Below are 17,257 nucleotides of genomic sequence, written 5' to 3'. Positions count from 1 at the left end.
GGGGCTGGCAGCTGCTAGATGACCGCCCGGGCTGCGACTGAACGCTCTGTAGCCCCGGGGCTTCCGGCGCGGGAGCTGGTTTCTCGTCCGCGTACCCCCACGCCCGGGAAAACAACAGGCAAGCGGCGGCGTTTCCGCGGCTTGTCCGCCGTTTGGAGCCGAGCCGTCCTGAACAGCGATCGCAACTTCTTTTGCCGACCCTCACGGCCGCACTGCTTTCTGGAAGTGGCCGTGTCCCCTCCGCTCCCGACAGCCGAGCCCGCTCGGCTCTGCTCCCGGCTTTTCCTTCGCGGCCGCCTGGAGTTTCCTTCCTCCGCTCCCGATTGTGGGACAGCCCGCCCCTGCGGGCTTTTCTTCCGGCCGCTGCCCCACGATCCCCCCTCCCCTCCCTGAGCGCGCACGTCCCCGAGCCGGAGAGGGCCGATCCCCCCTGTATTTTGCTCACAACCCCGCCTCGGCCTTTCTCTCGCCTCCCCCTTCTGCCCCCGGCCAGTCCCCTCCCTAACCCTCTTCCATCCTCTACATTAGACGGGAGTGCCCTCCCTCAGTCGCGTTCATTTCATACCAACTCTCATTCCACGCGTTCCTCACTCACTCCTTTCAAACTTCAGGGAAAATAAAAACCCTCGCTTTTCCGATCAACCTCCGGCCCGAACGCTGCCTCCCCTCGCCGCCGCGCAGTCTCGCCGTCCTGCTCGCCGCTCCGCGCTCTTCAGGTAAGTCGGCGGCACTCGGCCGGCGCCGCTTTGTGTGCTCCTGCTTAACTCCGGCCCGGCCGGCCAGGCCCGGCATTGTTCAGCCCGTCTCCACTTCCTGCCTTCCCGGGGACTTCGGGAAAGGAGAGTCCCGAGAATACGCTCTGGAGCCGCCTCGAGGGGAACCAGCCCGGCAACTTTCTTTCTTTCTTTCTTTCTTCCTCTCTGGCTCGCTGGTAACAATGCTGAGTGAGAAGCTGATCCGCTTCCCTGTCCAAAGCCCTGGGGACCCAGGGGTGGGGATCGAGCAAGGGAGAGAGGCATGTAGTAATCAGTTTTATGGCATGAAGTCCTGGAGCAGAAGGAGGATTTCAAGCTGGTCCTCACTGCCTCAGTGTAACAGCAGCTGCTCTTCCCTTTCTCAGGTCAGGACATGCTATTGCCCGATCTCTTTCCCGCGGGGTAGTGGGGAGTGAGTGCCTGCTGGAAATAAAGGGTAAAAGAAAGGCTTCGAAGTTGGTCACGTGCAACAGAGCAGATGTGAACGTACGAAGGAAGTGATCAGAAAATTCTCAACGGAGGCAACTGGTTCCTTTCCCCTTCCCGTGCCTGCGCAGGACTTTGGGAACTCTGCTGCTGGTGCATCAGCAGAGAACTGCTAACATTTCTCGTGGAAAAAATAGGTTTCTGCCTGTTTTATAGAGTTGATCTGGGGGGACAGTTAAAGGGAGGAACAGAACTTTTTGTAGTAAGGATATAAATCCTATTGTAAACTACGGAAAGTGCTTTGGAGTAAAACAAAATTAGCAGTAATCAGCAAAAAGCATCCATGGTATTACATGTGGGTTGTTATAATGCGTTTATGAAAAGATGAGGAAATAGTGTTTTCCTAGTGTTTTTTAATCAGAAGTTATAACACTTCAATTTTGGTGGCATGCTCCTGGAAAGGATTTTAAAACAAACAACCCTCTTCCCCCCTCTCCTCACCCCCCCCTCTCCCCCGCCCCCCTTCAAACACACACACACACACACACACAAGGAAAATACCAAGTGAAAACCAACCCTACTCTCCCAAGTAATCTTTTATCTTGTGCAGAATTTTACTTTGTTTTGTTTAGAATGAGGGAAAGAGTGCAACAGTGCAGCTCAAGTAGGTATTTTGTGGACTAAGTGAACCAATTTTTGTTTTGCTTTTAATTCAACCTGAAGTTATACTCCTGTTACTTTCTAACCTTAAGAGCAGAGTTCTCTAGGTCTGCTACAAAGAATCAACACAAAATAACTTTTTGAACGCATGGGGGATGGATGGCAGGAAAGATTTTTTTTTTTTCTTGTTTCCTATTACTTGGAACGGATCTGTTTCCCTTAGACTATATCCCACTATCTGTGTCCAAACAGTGGACTATTCACTTGTTTGCCCATCTGTCTGTGAAGGTGGAAGACATTTTATGTTTCCTTCTCCAGGAGGTGGGCAGTATGATGGGAAAGGAATCAAGTGAAAAGAAGAAGGGGGTGAAGTGAAAAGACGTGTTTTTTTAACCGGGCTAGGGCCATGATAAATCTGCTATACTATTGCTGATACAACTGAAAACTTTTGTACTTGATAGATTTTTCTCAGTATGGAGAAGTTTGAGCTGTCTTGTAATGAATACAGAGGATCTTCTTTATTAAGGCTGCTGGATGCCAAGGGTCTCTGGCACATATAGGACTCTTAGTTCACAGACCAAAAGGCAGCCAGCCAGTCCGTACAGTTACCTTGCAGAGTTTTTCTAAATCCTGGTCTGGACTATTCAAATTCGAGTATTTGGCAAGTCTATTATCTCTAAGCTGGAGTATCAGTTCATTGTTCTTGCCCCTTGAGTGACCGTGGGATGTATTAGTGAGCATGAGAATTTACTGTTGATAGTGGATGTTACAAATTTCTTTTCTCTCTTGTTTCCTGTTACATTTTTTTTTTTTTTTTTTAAACTTTGCTGATAGTTTTAAATTACTTCAGATTATTACTGTGGTGTTTTAATGTTCCTATACCATGGAACTTCTGGGGGAAAATGGCATAAGAATAGTAATGACAGACTCTTGATGAGAAAGATTCCAAGGTGCAGAATCTTGAATGTGGTTTAAGATAAAATAATGGTTTCTTTTGGTTCTTTTACTCAGATATTTGTTTCACAGAACTCAAATATGTTATGAAGGTCATTGAAAAGTACAGTTTCTCAAGTTGATACTTGAGATTATCTCTGGAATGACACAACTTATCTTTCTTAATATTCCATGCTTTATTTGGACTGATTCTTTTAGGTCTTGCTTTTATCACAATAGAATTACAGGAGTAGATCCACAAATACTGCAGGCTGGTACTGCTGAAGACAGAGCTGGCCTGCACAGACAGTCCATTTCTGTACTTGTCTTAAGTTTTTCCTTTGTGTGGGGTGGTATGTACGCAGACCCAAATCAGAAGAAACACTGTTTCAGCAAGCTAGTTTTCAGCCATACCTGTTCCCTAGACAAATTAATCATATGTACGTTCACATAAGTGGGGCTGTGTCTGGAGAAGTGGATACAGTGACTAGTGGGTTGGGTGTAAGAGAAGAATGGGAATGGTTTTCAAGCAACATTGTAGTTTTGTTGCACCTTGAGCTGTTGGACCATATTTATAATTTGTTACTGGTATAGTCTAGGGATACCTGTCTCATCTGGCCACACGGCTGTATCTTAAGAAAACAAAAATTCCATGTTACTTAATTATATATATATATATATATATACATATATTTATATCTTATATATATATATATATATATATATATATATAAGATCCTCACTCAAGCTTGTTCTTTTTTTTTTTTTTTTCTTTCTTCCCTCCCCCCCCCCCCCCAAATGTCATGCAATGATTCTTCTAGTAGTTTGGTTGGACAGCTTTTCCATAGCCCAATGTATTTTAAAATCAGTAGGGATTTCCTGAAATTTGAGCTAGTTTTTGTTAGCCTAATGCAATAGTTTTTGCCTTGGCATGTTTCTGTGAAATGATTGTTTTTCCCTCTCTTTTTGCACTTGCTACTTCTAAGTTATTACAGATTACCATTGAGACTAAATTTTTTCTATTTTGCAACATTTATTATTCTAGGTCTAATGATTATTCCTTGTACTAGTCATTTTATTCAATTAGTCTCTATGCCTTTTGCAGAATGATATGTGATATTCCACATGTTGGAGATGATTTATCTTTCTCTGTTGCCTGAAGTGACAACTGAGCGCAGGCAGACAAAAGTTATATTGGTCATTTTGTAGAAGAATGTGCTTTATATAAAAATCTCATTTATTCAGCTTTCTCACTCATTCATGTATTTAGCTCTTGCTTCTGCAGGTCCTTTTCTTTACTTGTTTTGTCTCTGTAGTTTTTTTTTTGTTGTTGTTTGCTTTATTTTTCATTTTTTCTTTTCTTGAAGTTGCTTCAATTTCTTGGCATTACTTTTTCCAGATAGTCTAATTTGTGTCCCAACCTTCTCCTTTTCCCCTCAACCAGTTCTCTTGTTTGAGCTGTCTTTATCCACTGTTTGTAAACTTAATTCTGTATCATCTGCAAGTTTAATTAACATTTTGTTTGTTCAGTCTTAGATCATTAATTATGATGTCAATGAAAACTGGACCACCTAAGATCCCTGCAGCAACACAGTAGATGTCTCCTGTGTTTGATAGTTCCATTGGCGTACATCATGACACTTTTGAAACATTCATTTTCTAGTAATATGAGCAGTACTATTCAGTTACCTAACTTGAATTAATTTTTCAACCATGATTTCCTTAGTGAGTAGCAAATGCTTTTCTAAATCTAAACTTAAAACATCGTGCATTTCCATTCTTTTTATTCTCTAATTCCGTGATAGTTCTATCCTCATTTGAAAAGCAATCAGGTTTATTAAGATTGAACACATGTTCACAAAGCCATGCTACTTAGTGGTTATGGTACACACTTTTTCTGCCCCAGCTTCTCCGTTATATCAATCAACATGCAAAATGCCCTACACCTGACTTCGTAGAGCCATGATCTAGGAAAGAGCCTGGTAAAAAGTTGGTAATTTGCCTGGATGGAGCTCATTATAAGATATGAGACTTAGATGATCAAAGAAGTCATTGTTTTTTTGTTGGTGTAGTAGGTTTTGATTGTTTTTTTTTCCCCTCTGCCCCGTGGGTCCTACTTTTTCTGGAGATGATGCAGTCACTCTCCTTTGTTTTTAACACTGTATGAATTACACATTTTCCTGCTAGGGAGGGGCAGGTTTTCCACTTCCCAGTGCTACTGTCTGAGTCACTGGCTCTGTTTTTCTGTTCCATTGTAGGTTTATGATTACCATGTTCTATCTTTGTTAGAATATGATTGCTAAAAGGTGTTTTTTTTTTCTGCTGTACTGAGACATGAGTGACAGTGGCTTGTTACAAACCCTTGAAGCATCTGCTTTGCTATTGCCAAAGGCAAGATAAATTAGCATAGTCCTCAATGCCTTCCTTCAAACGGGAGTAACCATTAATGACAGATGTCCAGACAAAATCTAATCTTTTGTAACCATGACTGCTGTACTTTAACTGAAGGAAAAAAAGTCAAGAGAGCACTGAACATGTGTATACTGAAAATGGAAAGGGAGGGACTTGCTGATGTTCATCTTGCCTGGTCATACTTCTTTGTGGCTAGGTCCATGACACCAACTACTGATACTGGCCTAGCAGGATTTAGAGCTTCTCTTGTTGTAAAAATGTTGTCAGTTTAAGGAAAAAAAAAAGAGAGAGGTGTGGAAGAGAGGTTTGCATAAGAAGGCTTTCTTTAAGCATACTGGATGCTTTAATTTATCTTTTTAAAAACAAAACACAATATTTATTTTCTGTTCCTTTATTATGAAAGATCTACACAAACAGAACAAAATAACTGTGCAGGGGAACAATGTAAATTATGTCTTTTATCCACAAGTAAGCTAACTGAAAAGTAAAGAAGTATCCAACTGGTTTTATAAGAACTTCTTTTAAAAAGTGGATTTAAGTCTGTAACCTGGACTTAAGTCTGTAAGTCTGTTTGTGTCCCTAAGAATCTAGTTTTGCTTGGCTAATTGCCCCTGTCCTCCTGTAGATTAATCCAACAGAAGATATAAAAGATGTTGACCCTCCTGGGAGAAAGAGGTGGAGGAGCAAAGAGAGAAATCAGAATGTTTGTGCTTTTCTGTGATACGTAGGGATGAGGTTAACTGTTTTTTTTTTTGTTGTTGTTGTTTGTTTGTTTTGGGCTTTTTTTGTTTGTTTGTTTTCTTTTTTTTTTTCTTTCAGTTTTACCATTTATTTTTTCTATGTTTTTGCCTAGCAATTCCAGTTTGAGGGTTCGACTTGTATTTACAGGCTGTCATAGTTTTCACTTGCTTTCTGTGGAACTTCTGAACTCTTCTGCTTCATGGATTAGATGGAGCATGTACTAAAAAGCTGAGCTGAGATTGTATCTGAATCCATAGAGAGAATGCACCTTGGTTGGCAGCTGTAAGTAGGGCTCAACTTCATCAAGAAGCATTGAAAAGTCAGACCAGGAATTCATTGTTTATTCTTCACAATATAAAATTGTAGAATCACAGAATGGCTTTGGTTAGAAAGAACCTTAAAGGTTGTCTATTTCCAAGCCCCGTGCCATGGACAGGGACAATTTCCACTAGATTTGGGTGCCCAAAGCCTCATCCAGCTTGGCCTTGAACAATTCCAGGGATGGAGCATTCACAGCCTTACCAGTGGTGGGTGAGGATTGAGAAACCTTCCAGTGTTTTCACCCTCATAGTCAAGAATTTATTTCTTGCATCTAGTCTAAATCTACCTTTTTTGATTCAAACCAGTTACCTTGTGTCCTTTCACTACACAACCTGACAAAGAGTCTTTCTTCATGTTTCCTGCAGACTCCCTTTAGATGCTGAAATGCCTCAATGAGGTCCCCTTGGGAACTCCTCCAGACTAAATAAGCTCTTTCAGCCTTTCTTCACAGGAGAGGTGCACCAGCTTCTGATCATCTTCATTGCCCTCCTCTCAATCTACTTTAACAGATGGTGCAGATGTTTCACTGTTGCTCTTTAGTTAGGCATTGGCTTTTCAAAAACATCAAAACATTTTTAAGCTCCTGTCTAACTCCTACTGAAACTGGGACACATGCTTTATTGGTTGACTGAACTGAGATCTCCCATTTGTATTTTGCTTCTGTCTTGAGACATTAGTAAAGGGCCTCTTTAGCTTTGGAATGGACAGGTATGCACAGAGATTATGATTGTAACGTAGGCCACCTGAAAGCACTGCAGATGTGGAAGCATGACTGTGCTTGTGTCTATTGTGCTATAATAAGACTTAGCCCAATTTCTCCTATTGCTTTTGTTGGAAACTGGCTATAGTTATTGAGCTAAACACTTCCACAGCTTTAGATGAATTTTGGAAACATTTGTCTCCTCTAATAGAAAAGACTAGAAAGATACCTAATTTCCAGAAAGTGTTAAGCATCAATCCTGAGAAAAGTGATTCCCTCTGAAGTTAAAACACTGCAAACACAAAGCATTTTAAAGTTCATCTATCTTTGTCTTGACATTATTGGCAAGATTTTGTCATCAGACAAATTTTTTTCATTGAGGGATTCACTTAGGCAGGTCTTTGTGCTATAAATTTTTCAGAATACAAAATAGGTATTTTGTTTTTAGTGTAATGGTAAGATATTCAGAATGGTGGGCTTGGGAGTAAATATTTTTTAGCTTTCTGTTAAAGGTTCCTTATCTTTTAACATTTAAGTGGAGAACAGTATTTGGTGAAAAAGGTAAACATGATTTATTTCTCCCTCATGTATGATTTAGTATGATGTCTCTCATCAGCACTTGGTTGGGCTGTAAGTGGAGTACTTTGAAACAGGGCACTCAGTGAGTTGCTGAAGTAATCAAGTCAAGCAGTGACCCAGAGGAACAATACAAAACAATTTATTGAGCTTTCTAGGTACAACTAATCAACTACTTTGAGGCAAAATTAGGCAATTTTCTAACAGTTAGTAAGCAAATATTTGAAGGCAAATCTAGGCAACAGCTAGTACAAAAAAGCAAGTAAAAGAAGATTGAGAGAAAAGAGGAGTGAGAGAGAGATTTAGAGTGATACAGTTCACCATTCCTGGATCCAGCACTGTCTTGATTATGGGTTCTTGATCCATGGGTGGTGAATCAACAAAGGTAAATGTTCATGTTCTCCATTACATTGTCTGGCTGGTCCAAGACCACCCATGGGCTCACAACCCACTTGTGTATTCAGGACTTTTCCAGCGATTGTCTCTGTCATGCACTCCTTCCTTGCTCTTCTGATGTTTATCAACCATGAGGACCATTCCACCTTTGCAAAATGATGTTTCATAGATCTTACAGCTCCATTTTTTTCATTCTCGAAGAGTTGATAAGGCTAGTTGTTTGAGTCAACATGTTTGTTGTAAGGTTCAGGCATATGATCTATATCATTTTAATCAGTAAATCACAGTTCTGTGTACGTCAGGAGACAGTTTTGATTTAAATGTTAGCTAATACTACTGAAAATTCCACGATAAGGAATGTTCACAATTCTGGATTTACTTCTGGTCAATTCTTCTTTAACTAGCTTGGTGCTTGTTGAGAGGACTAGTGATGACTACTGCTACTACTATAAGGGTAGCTATCCATCTTCACCCTGTCACAATCATTTTTTTCTGGAAAGATTGAAACATGCCACTTAGTCAGAGAAAATGGGAGCTCTGAGGGACAGTTCTCACATTGGATATAACATTGGCTCCCCCAATCTACTTTCAGAGCATCAAGATTGTGTTTTGTCGTCTTTATAAAGAATGAAATCAATTGGATGGTGTGCAATGCCACACACTGTCTCATCACATCCCGTTTGACTGCATTCTCTAGGGTTACACTGATAGAAGTTCTCTTCTCTCCATGTTTTGATTTATATCACTGAGTTGGATATTACATCCCCCTCGTTTCAGCCAAAGCTCATTTACTACAATAATTAAAAACATTGTTTTGCTTCACTCGGGAAGTCATGTGCCTCTTGAACAGTGGTTGCTGCAGGTAATTTCAATGTAGCAAGCAAACCAAGCCTAATTTTGTGCAAGGCATAAAAGCATTCTGCTGGAGCCCAACCATGTATTGAATATGATCTAAGGTCAGTAGTTTTATGTTCCTTTATAAATTAGTCTAATACAGTGATAAGACAGAGACAAAAGATAAGACAGAGACTCACAAGGCAGTCCGTAGATGTAATGATTATATTACCTTGCACAATATACAGTTCTTTTTTCCTTGCCTGGCACTGTTGCCTGTTAAGAGCGTTTTGTTCACCTGTAGCATGTAACACCTACTTTAACTGATTTTAGTCAGAAAATTCTACTCACAGCAATAGTGTCCTGGGTGGATTGGAGTATTCACAGGTAATAATCAGCATTGCTCCAGGACTGCAGAAGTCTCAGAGCAAAAGCTAAGACTGTAGCTAGTCTCACTATTTGGCTAAATTTTTAATAGAATGAGCAGGTAGAGACTTTTCAAAAAGCTCATTCAACTGTTCCCACTTTCTGCTACTGATGCTGGACCTTCTTATGCAACTTCGAATGGCACTGGCTCCAGGCTGATTTAATGACTAGAGTGCTATTTCTTGGGCAGCCTGAGCAATTGGTTGCTGGGGTGCTGCAAAAGTATTTTACCCTGCCAGCTAGTTAAGAGCTATTTGGCCATGCTGCAGTTGCATCTTTCACTGCAGAGTTCCTTTAAGCATGTTAATGATCCCTGCTGTTTTGTCTGCAAACTTTATCAGACCTCAGTTATTGCTGTATAACTGCTTTCCCACCTTTTCCTCTTACAGTAATGTTTTTCCCCTGCAATCATTGAGTTGCACTCCCTTGGAGATACTAATCTACTGACTGCAGTCATACTTCTTTTTCTGAGGAAATAAACTATTATTATGGTGTCCTATAGAATTTTCCAGCCTTTTTTTTTCTCTGGTAAATTTCAGTACTATGTTCTGCTGTACCCTACAAAACACAGGAGGACTGCTCCTCCTATTTTGTTATATTGGCGCACAACATCAAAGGCAAATGTTGGGGGTATGGCAGCAGATGTTAATCCTTCCTGCCAGTATTCCATTACATTTTGTTGCTGTGCAACAGATGGCAGCAGAGGCGCAATTTGACTAAATGGCATCTGACATGGAAATGCATGGGAAAAAAACATGTGGAATTAGATTCCTCCATGCAGGAAAAATCATACCATTAACATTCACTGACACTTGCTGAATGCTGATGGATACTAAACAGGAGATGTGAGCTCCATGAAGGGGATGGTGGTGTGTTTCAACAGTAGTGACAGCAACAACGGGGCACCTCTGCTGGTACAGGCTTTTACAAGTGCAACATGAAGGCTCTTGTCCATGGCTGGCAATAATGACTAGCTAGTGGTGGCAATTATGTTGAAAAAGAATGTTTTGTAGCTGAGAATTTTCTCTATCAAATAGTGCTATTATGCTAATTGCGTCTGTCGTAGTTTTCGAGGAAATAAATAGGAAGCATTAATTTCAGAGAAACCTGCATTCCAAACTCTTACTTTCTAAACCCAGATATCCTTGCATGACTTCATTGTGTAAGCTCATTTATTAGCATGATCCCAATGGATATAACTGGTTGTTGCTGTCTCCATTAAAAAAAAAAAAAAAAAAATTATATTGTACTTCTCTAAAGTTCTAGTTTGTGCAGCAGAACATACTCTCTTCTGGATGATTTTTTTTTTTTGAAGTTATCTATTTGACTCTACTATTGATGGGACATGAAAATGTTGTGGATCAGATGCTCATTCAGATATTTGACTTATGTAATCAAAGTAGTGAATGCCAGAATTGTTCATCTTTATTTGTATTGCAATAACATCAAGGAATACCTGTAATGAGAAGTAGTCCCTGCCTCAACAGCTTGTCTGATGAAATGAAACATAAGTTGAAGGGATGTGTATAATTAATTGAATTGCTCAAGGTGCAGCTAGTGAAAGTGGAACTGTAATGTCAGATTCCACAAGACTGTGCTAGTAAGCATTGCCTCCTGGGCAAAGTGGATGGGGACATCTCTGGATAGTGGGTTGTGTTTGATATCAGTTTCAGCAGACAAAGATGGTAGACATGGAGTAGGGGAGTCTTTTAGACAACTCTAAGAAAAACCAAACAGCTGGCTGCAATTTTTCATATCCTTAGGAAAGTATGATTTTGAGTTGAGCATCTGCCACAAAAACCTAATAGGGAGCTGTTACCAACAGTAATGATTGTAGAATTGATATCAGAAAGCAGATGTGTTAGACTACAGTTTGTTAAAAATATGCTCCCTGTCACTGAGATCTCACTGAAGGGTTTATGACAGCTGTCTAGCTCTGCAGGATCTCTGAATCACCATGAGATGCCATGTGTGAAAGAAGAGAGAGTTAGCATTGAAATTGCCAGCTTAAGAACAATTACATTGAAATTGCTGGAGCTGAAAAATTTGTGCTTTCTCCACACTCTTGCTTTCCTCTGAACTCAAAGTCTGCCTTTGTGAGTGATTTGTATTATGAGACCATGACATAAATAAGAACAGAGATCAGGAGTAAATAAGAAACAGTGTTTGAACAGAGAGAAATGTAGCAAAGAAGTAGAGTGGTGCCGAGGTGGAAGTGCTATGACGTGCTTGTGTCTGATCCTGGAGCCCACAAAAAAAAAGGTAGATAAATCATCTTAGTAAAATACAGAATAAGAACAACTATAAGATAGGAGAATAAATATGAGAACCCAGTAGCGTAAGGTTCATAATGATGGGATCTGAAGAGAAAAGATGTAAAGCCTAGGACCTCTGGCATGTTTGCTGAAATGAGAAAAGATCAGATGACGTACAAAACAATTGTCCTGGGGATTCAGAAGGGATAGGAACTGGCTGATTGTGCCTATGAACTGGAATGTCTATTTAGTGATTTCAGAATCAAATTCACATCAGAAAAAAGCTTTGTGATTACAAGCATTTCCAAAAGCAGAATTTATAAATAAATAAGCTTGTAAGTACTGAAATACTTACTGATATTAGAACACTTAGAATTACATATTTTAGAAAACACCATACTTTTAAATTACCAACTTTTATGTGCTTGGTTTTTGATTGAATGGAAAACTGAAGCAAACTGAAAGCTAGATGCTAACTAAAAACATATGTGTTTTGTTAAAGCTAAGTGGTTGGTAATTAATATTATTCATACCTTTCTTGTAATAGGTAATAGTTTCACCATCACCATGTTTCTACAAAACTCTCTACTTTTATGTTATAAGGATTTTAATACTCTTTTCAATCTATGGAATATCTTCTGAAGTTATCACAAAGAAGGCTAAGTGGTGTTAGTACCATAGTGATTCTTGAGGTTTCAGCTGGAGATAGCAAACATCCCATGACTGCATATTTTAATGCTTACTGACTTAGCTGTAGCTTGAAACAAATAGGACTAACACTGTTGGTCAAGGAATTAAAAGCAAGAAAGTAATGTTAATATATTTATAATTTCGTCTCTCATTGCTTTTACATTCTGCATCTCTCTTGTTTTATACCGATGTGAAATAAGGATCATATATGCTGTCTTTTGCTTTGAGGACTTTCCTGAACACACAAGTGACATCTGCTGAAGTTAGCACAACTCTTCTTTTGTACTGGGAGAAGACAGTCTTGCGGGTTGACACAGAACTGAATTCAAAGTATGTTTTCTCTATTACTTAATTCTGGATCTTGCGTCAGAAAAGACCCGAAGTTTGCTCTGTCACTGAAGGAGCTTGGCACAGATATGAAGCCTTGTACAACATCGGATGATCAGGCAGCAATTCCTAGCATATGAATGCAGAGCTGGAAAAAGGAGCTATGCTTCGGATATATAAACTGTCATAAAACATTGTGATTAAATGATCTACTGGATGTTAACCTCTATCTGTATGGGTCTTGGGGAGATGAAAGTAACTGAATTCAAAATGGGTACTTTTTATGTTTATGATAGCCATATATTCCCTAGGAGATGACTTTGTCTACTTGTATGTATTGATAGGGATTTTGGCTTCAGAACAGAAATCGTACTTTCCAGTGACTGTGGCTTTGAAAGACACAAAACTGCTAAGCTGTATGAATCTTCTCACCTGCTGTCTGTTTTAGACCTACATCTCTAAATGCAGGTTGTACTATGAATGCATTTACTTTGTCAAACCTTAAGTTTCTTTCTGAACTCCATCTCTCAGTGTGATAGCTGAAGTTAAAACCAGTCTGTGACCGATGTTTGTGGAGTTCTTGAGGGAGAACTGGCTGCTATAGTTACAAAGCTATTCCATCATATTTGAAAAGTAATGGTTTCCAGATGAATTCCCCTGTACCTGGAATTTTTTTTTTTCTCATTTTTAAGAAGAGTAGAAAGGAAGACCCAGGAAACTACGGACTGGTGAGCCTCATCTCTATGCCTGAGAAAATCACAGAACAGATCCTCCTGGAAGTTATGTTAAGGCACATGAAAAGCAAAGAGTTTGATTTGAGACAGCCAGCATGGCTTCATCAAGGGCAGATAGTGTTTGACCAATCTGGTGGTTTTCTACAATGGAGTGACAGCACCAGTGAATAAAGAAAGAGGAACTGAAATCATCTACCTGGACTTAAGCAAGGCCTTTTAACACAGAACCACACCATCCTTATCTCTAAGTTGGAGAGACGGGGATTTGAAGGGTGGTAAACTATTCAGTGGATAAATAATTGGTCTCGTGGTCACAACCAAGCGGTCATAGTCAATGGCTCTGTGTACAGGTGGAGGCATGGTCTCTTAAGGATCTGTCTTGGTACTAGTGTTATTCAACATATGTATCAACGATCAAAACAGTAGGATTGAGTGCACCCTCAGCAAGCTTGCTGATGACAGTAAGCTGAGTGTTGCAGTTGATAAAATGGAAGGGATGACATCCAAAGGAGGAATCTAGAGAGGTTTGAGAAGTGGCCCTTGTGAGCCTAATGAAGTTCAACAAGGCCATGTGCAAGGTGTCCCACTTGGATTGGAGAAATCCCAGATATGTCTACAGGCTGGGAGAAGAACTCATTGAGATGTGCCTTGCTGAGAAAGACTTAACAGTTCTGAAAGCTTGTCATGGGCCAGCAGTATGCACTTATGGACAGAAGGCCAACCGTATCCTGGGCTGCATCATAAAAGGGGTGGTAAGCAGGGTGAAGAAGGTGATTGTCCCTCTCTGCTCTGCCCTTGTGAGGCTCCATCTGGAGGACCACATCCAGGCTGTGGCTCCCCAGCACAAGAGAGATGTGGAGATGTTGGAACGGGTCCATAGGATGGCCACAAATGGAATCAGAATGCTGGTGTACCTCTCACACAAAGTAAGGCTGTGGGAGATGGAGAAGAGAAGGCTTTGGGGAGACCTTCCAGTACTTAAAAAGGCCTTTAAAACATCAGGGAAACCAACTTTACGTGGTCTGATAGTGATATGATGAGGGAGAATGGTTTTAAACTGAAAGATGGGAGGTTTCAACTAGATATTAAGGGGAATGTTTTTTTACTTAGTAGATGGTGAGGCACTGGAACAAGTTGCCTAGAGAGTTGTGCAATGCCTAGTCCTTGGCCACGTTGGATGGGGCCCTGGTTAACCTGATCTTGCAGATGGAAACATGCCCCCAGCAAGGATTTTCAAACTATGTGATCTTACAACCCAAGACATTCTGTTATTATTTTCATGTGCTCATTAATTTATTCTATTATTCTATAATTTTAATGTGCTTTGAATATGAAGAGGGTCAACAGGCACCAGTAAATAAGTGTGGTCAGAGAAACATCAAAAAAAGAACAACTGAAACAGAGAGCTTTTGTTTCTATGCCAACTCACTCTTTGGAAACCTTATTTATCTCTTCTCATTTTCCAGCAAGAGAATATCTTGAATTTACCCTTTTTTTTTTTTTTTTTTTTTTTTTTTTTTTTAATGAACACTTGACAGTGAAAAGAGATGTATCAGTGATAGATAACTGGTGATGGAACCAACTGTTACTGTTCATTTCAGGGCATCTTAAAGTCATATTGCCTGCTTTAGTGCCATTCAGAGTGTGCTTCAAATGTTTGTACCAGAGTTAGAGGCCAAATATGATCTCTCCTTTCTGATCCCTTCAGCTTCACAGTTTTTTCTTCCTTCTCAAGTTTATTATAAAGTTCTAAAAATCTGTAACAATGGTCAAGAGAATTCAGGTTATCTAATGTAAGGATTGAAATCTTGGAATCATAGAATCATAGAATTGCTCAGGTTGGAAAAAACCTTCAAGATCATTGAGTCCAAATGCAACCTAACCAATGTACCCTAATTCTAACAACCCTCTGGTAAATCATTCCCCTGAGCACCACATCCATATGATTTTTACACACATTTAGGGATGCTGACTCAACCACCTTCCTGGGGAGCCTATTTCAGTGCATAACAACCCTTCCTGTAAAGTGTTTCCTGATATCCAAAATAAACTTACCCTGGCTCAAAATATTTTATAGAAATATTTATTGTCAATTTATTGTTGTCAGTGGCCAAGTTCAGTTCTAGCTGGGCTTTGGCTTTTCTGATTTTGTCCCTGCACAGCTTTACTATGTACCTGTAATCATCATAAGTAGCTTGCCCACTCTTCAAGAGACCATAACTTTCCTTTTGCTCTTGAGTTCCAGATAAAGGACTCTGTTCAGCCAGCCTGGCCTCCTTGCCCATCAGCTTGTCTTCTATGACTTGGGATGGTCAGCTACTGCACCATCAAAGTTACTTCCTTAAAGTATTCCCAGCCTTCCTGGGCTCCCACACCCTACAGAGCTACCTCCCAAGGGGCCCTCTTAACCATGGTCTAAGAGATGTTAAAGTCTGCCCTCCAGAAGTCCAAGGTGGCAGTTCTGCTGACTCCCTTCCATGGTTCAACAAGGACCAAGATATCTAGCACCTCGTGATCACTACATCCCAGGCGGCCTCGAACCTTAATATCTCCCACAAGATCTTCTCTGTTAACAAACAGCAGATCATGTATTTTGCTTTCTCTTGTTGGCTTCTTCACCAGGAAATTATCTCCCACACAATCTAGGAGCCTCCGGGACTGTTCCCTATCTGCAGTATTACAAATCCAGCAGATGTCTGGGCTGAAGTCCCCCACAAGAACAAGGGGGAGAGACCTTGAGACCTCACCCAACTGACTATAAAGTGTCTTGTCCACCTCTTCATTCTAGCCGGGTGGCCTGTAGCAGACTCCCATGATAATGTCTGTCTTATTGGCCTTTGTTTTTTTTCTGACCCATAAGCTCTCAGCCCTATCATCACCATCATTAATTTCCATACATTAACATTCTTTCCTGCCTTGCCTATCGCTTTTGAAAAGTCAGTAGCCATGCATCGCAGCACTCCAGTTCTGAGTCATTCCACCATGTTTCCGTGATGGCAACTAAGTCAGGGCTTTTATGACCCCACAGTCTCCTCCAGCTCCTCCTGTTTATTACTCATGCTGTGTGCACTAGTGTAAAAGCACCTGAGCTGGGCCTCCTTGTGGCAGTAGACCTAATACCCTCATGACCGTATTCAGGTTTTTTTATAGGCACTAACCTCATACCAACCCTTTGTGTTTTTCATACAAAAGGGTGAGTTCTCCTCCTCCTTCATGGAGACACAAGACTGTGAGGTCTTACCAGCATATCCCTCTCCTACAAGCATTGGCATGTTATATACAGTCTCTGTTCTAATGACACCAGTTACAACCTCACCCCCCTTTGTACCTGGTTTAAAAATTTATCAATGAACTTCCCATCTCCTGTCTTAAGACCCCCTTCCACTAGTGGGATAAGCTACTCCTATCAATTGCCAGCAGGCATGGTCTAGTGCAAGTAGAGCTGAGGTAAAAAAAAAAAACAACAAAACCCTGCTGGGCACACCAGGCTCGGAGCCAGGTATTAATCCTTTGGAACATCATATTTAGTCCCTCATCATTCCCTGTAACTGGAGGGATAGAGAACACAGCTTGTGCTCCTGAACCCTTTACCTGTCACCCCAAGGCTCTGAAGTCCTTTTCCATAGTCTTTAGGGAAGTTTTTCCTATGTCATTACTGCCTATCTGAAACAAAATAGTGGATAGTAATCTGAGGGCCAAACTAGGGTAGGAAGTTTCTTCCTTATGACTTTAACCTGGGATACCAGGAGGCAATAGACTTCCCTGTGTAGAGGGTCTGGTCTACAAATAGGCTCTTCTTCTCTCTTCAGCAGAGAGTCAGCAGTGACAGTGACCCATCATTTTTTTCTTTGCTGATAGGGTTTTAATGCTAAGTGAGGTCTGGTTAGTCTTTGGTGACATCACCAAGTGGGGAGAACCATCATCACTATCATTGTCCAGTTATTCCTGCAGAGCACTGTTCCTGTTCTGTAGGGGCAGCTGGGGAGGCAGTGGAATCTCTGGGTGGGTGCACCTGCATCACTGTGCAGGGACCTTTTGTCACTGCCCCATCCCGCCCAATTTTTCACCATT

At 40.8% G+C, this 17,257-nt stretch overlaps 1 protein-coding gene across 1 annotated transcript in view; it reads left to right on the top strand.

Moving 5' to 3' along the window:
* Positions 1-513: 513 nt before the first annotated feature.
* The window catches only part of TEAD4 (TEA domain transcription factor 4), a 68,571-nt gene continuing 51,827 nt past the window's right edge, over positions 514-17,257 (top strand). Inside the window, exon 1 of the mRNA XM_052701700.1 lies at positions 514-716. The gene's annotated coding sequence lies outside the window, so the exon portion shown is untranslated. The remainder of the gene's footprint in view (positions 717-17,257) is intronic.

This window comes from Tympanuchus pallidicinctus, unplaced genomic scaffold (genome assembly GCF_026119805.1).
Source record: "Tympanuchus pallidicinctus isolate F22 unplaced genomic scaffold, pur_lepc_1.0 scaffold40, whole genome shotgun sequence".
In the NCBI taxonomy this organism is placed as follows: domain Eukaryota; kingdom Metazoa; phylum Chordata; class Aves; order Galliformes; family Phasianidae; genus Tympanuchus; species Tympanuchus pallidicinctus.
Note: the sequence above shows the minus strand (reverse complement) of the source record. Positions and strands in the feature narration are given on the sequence as shown.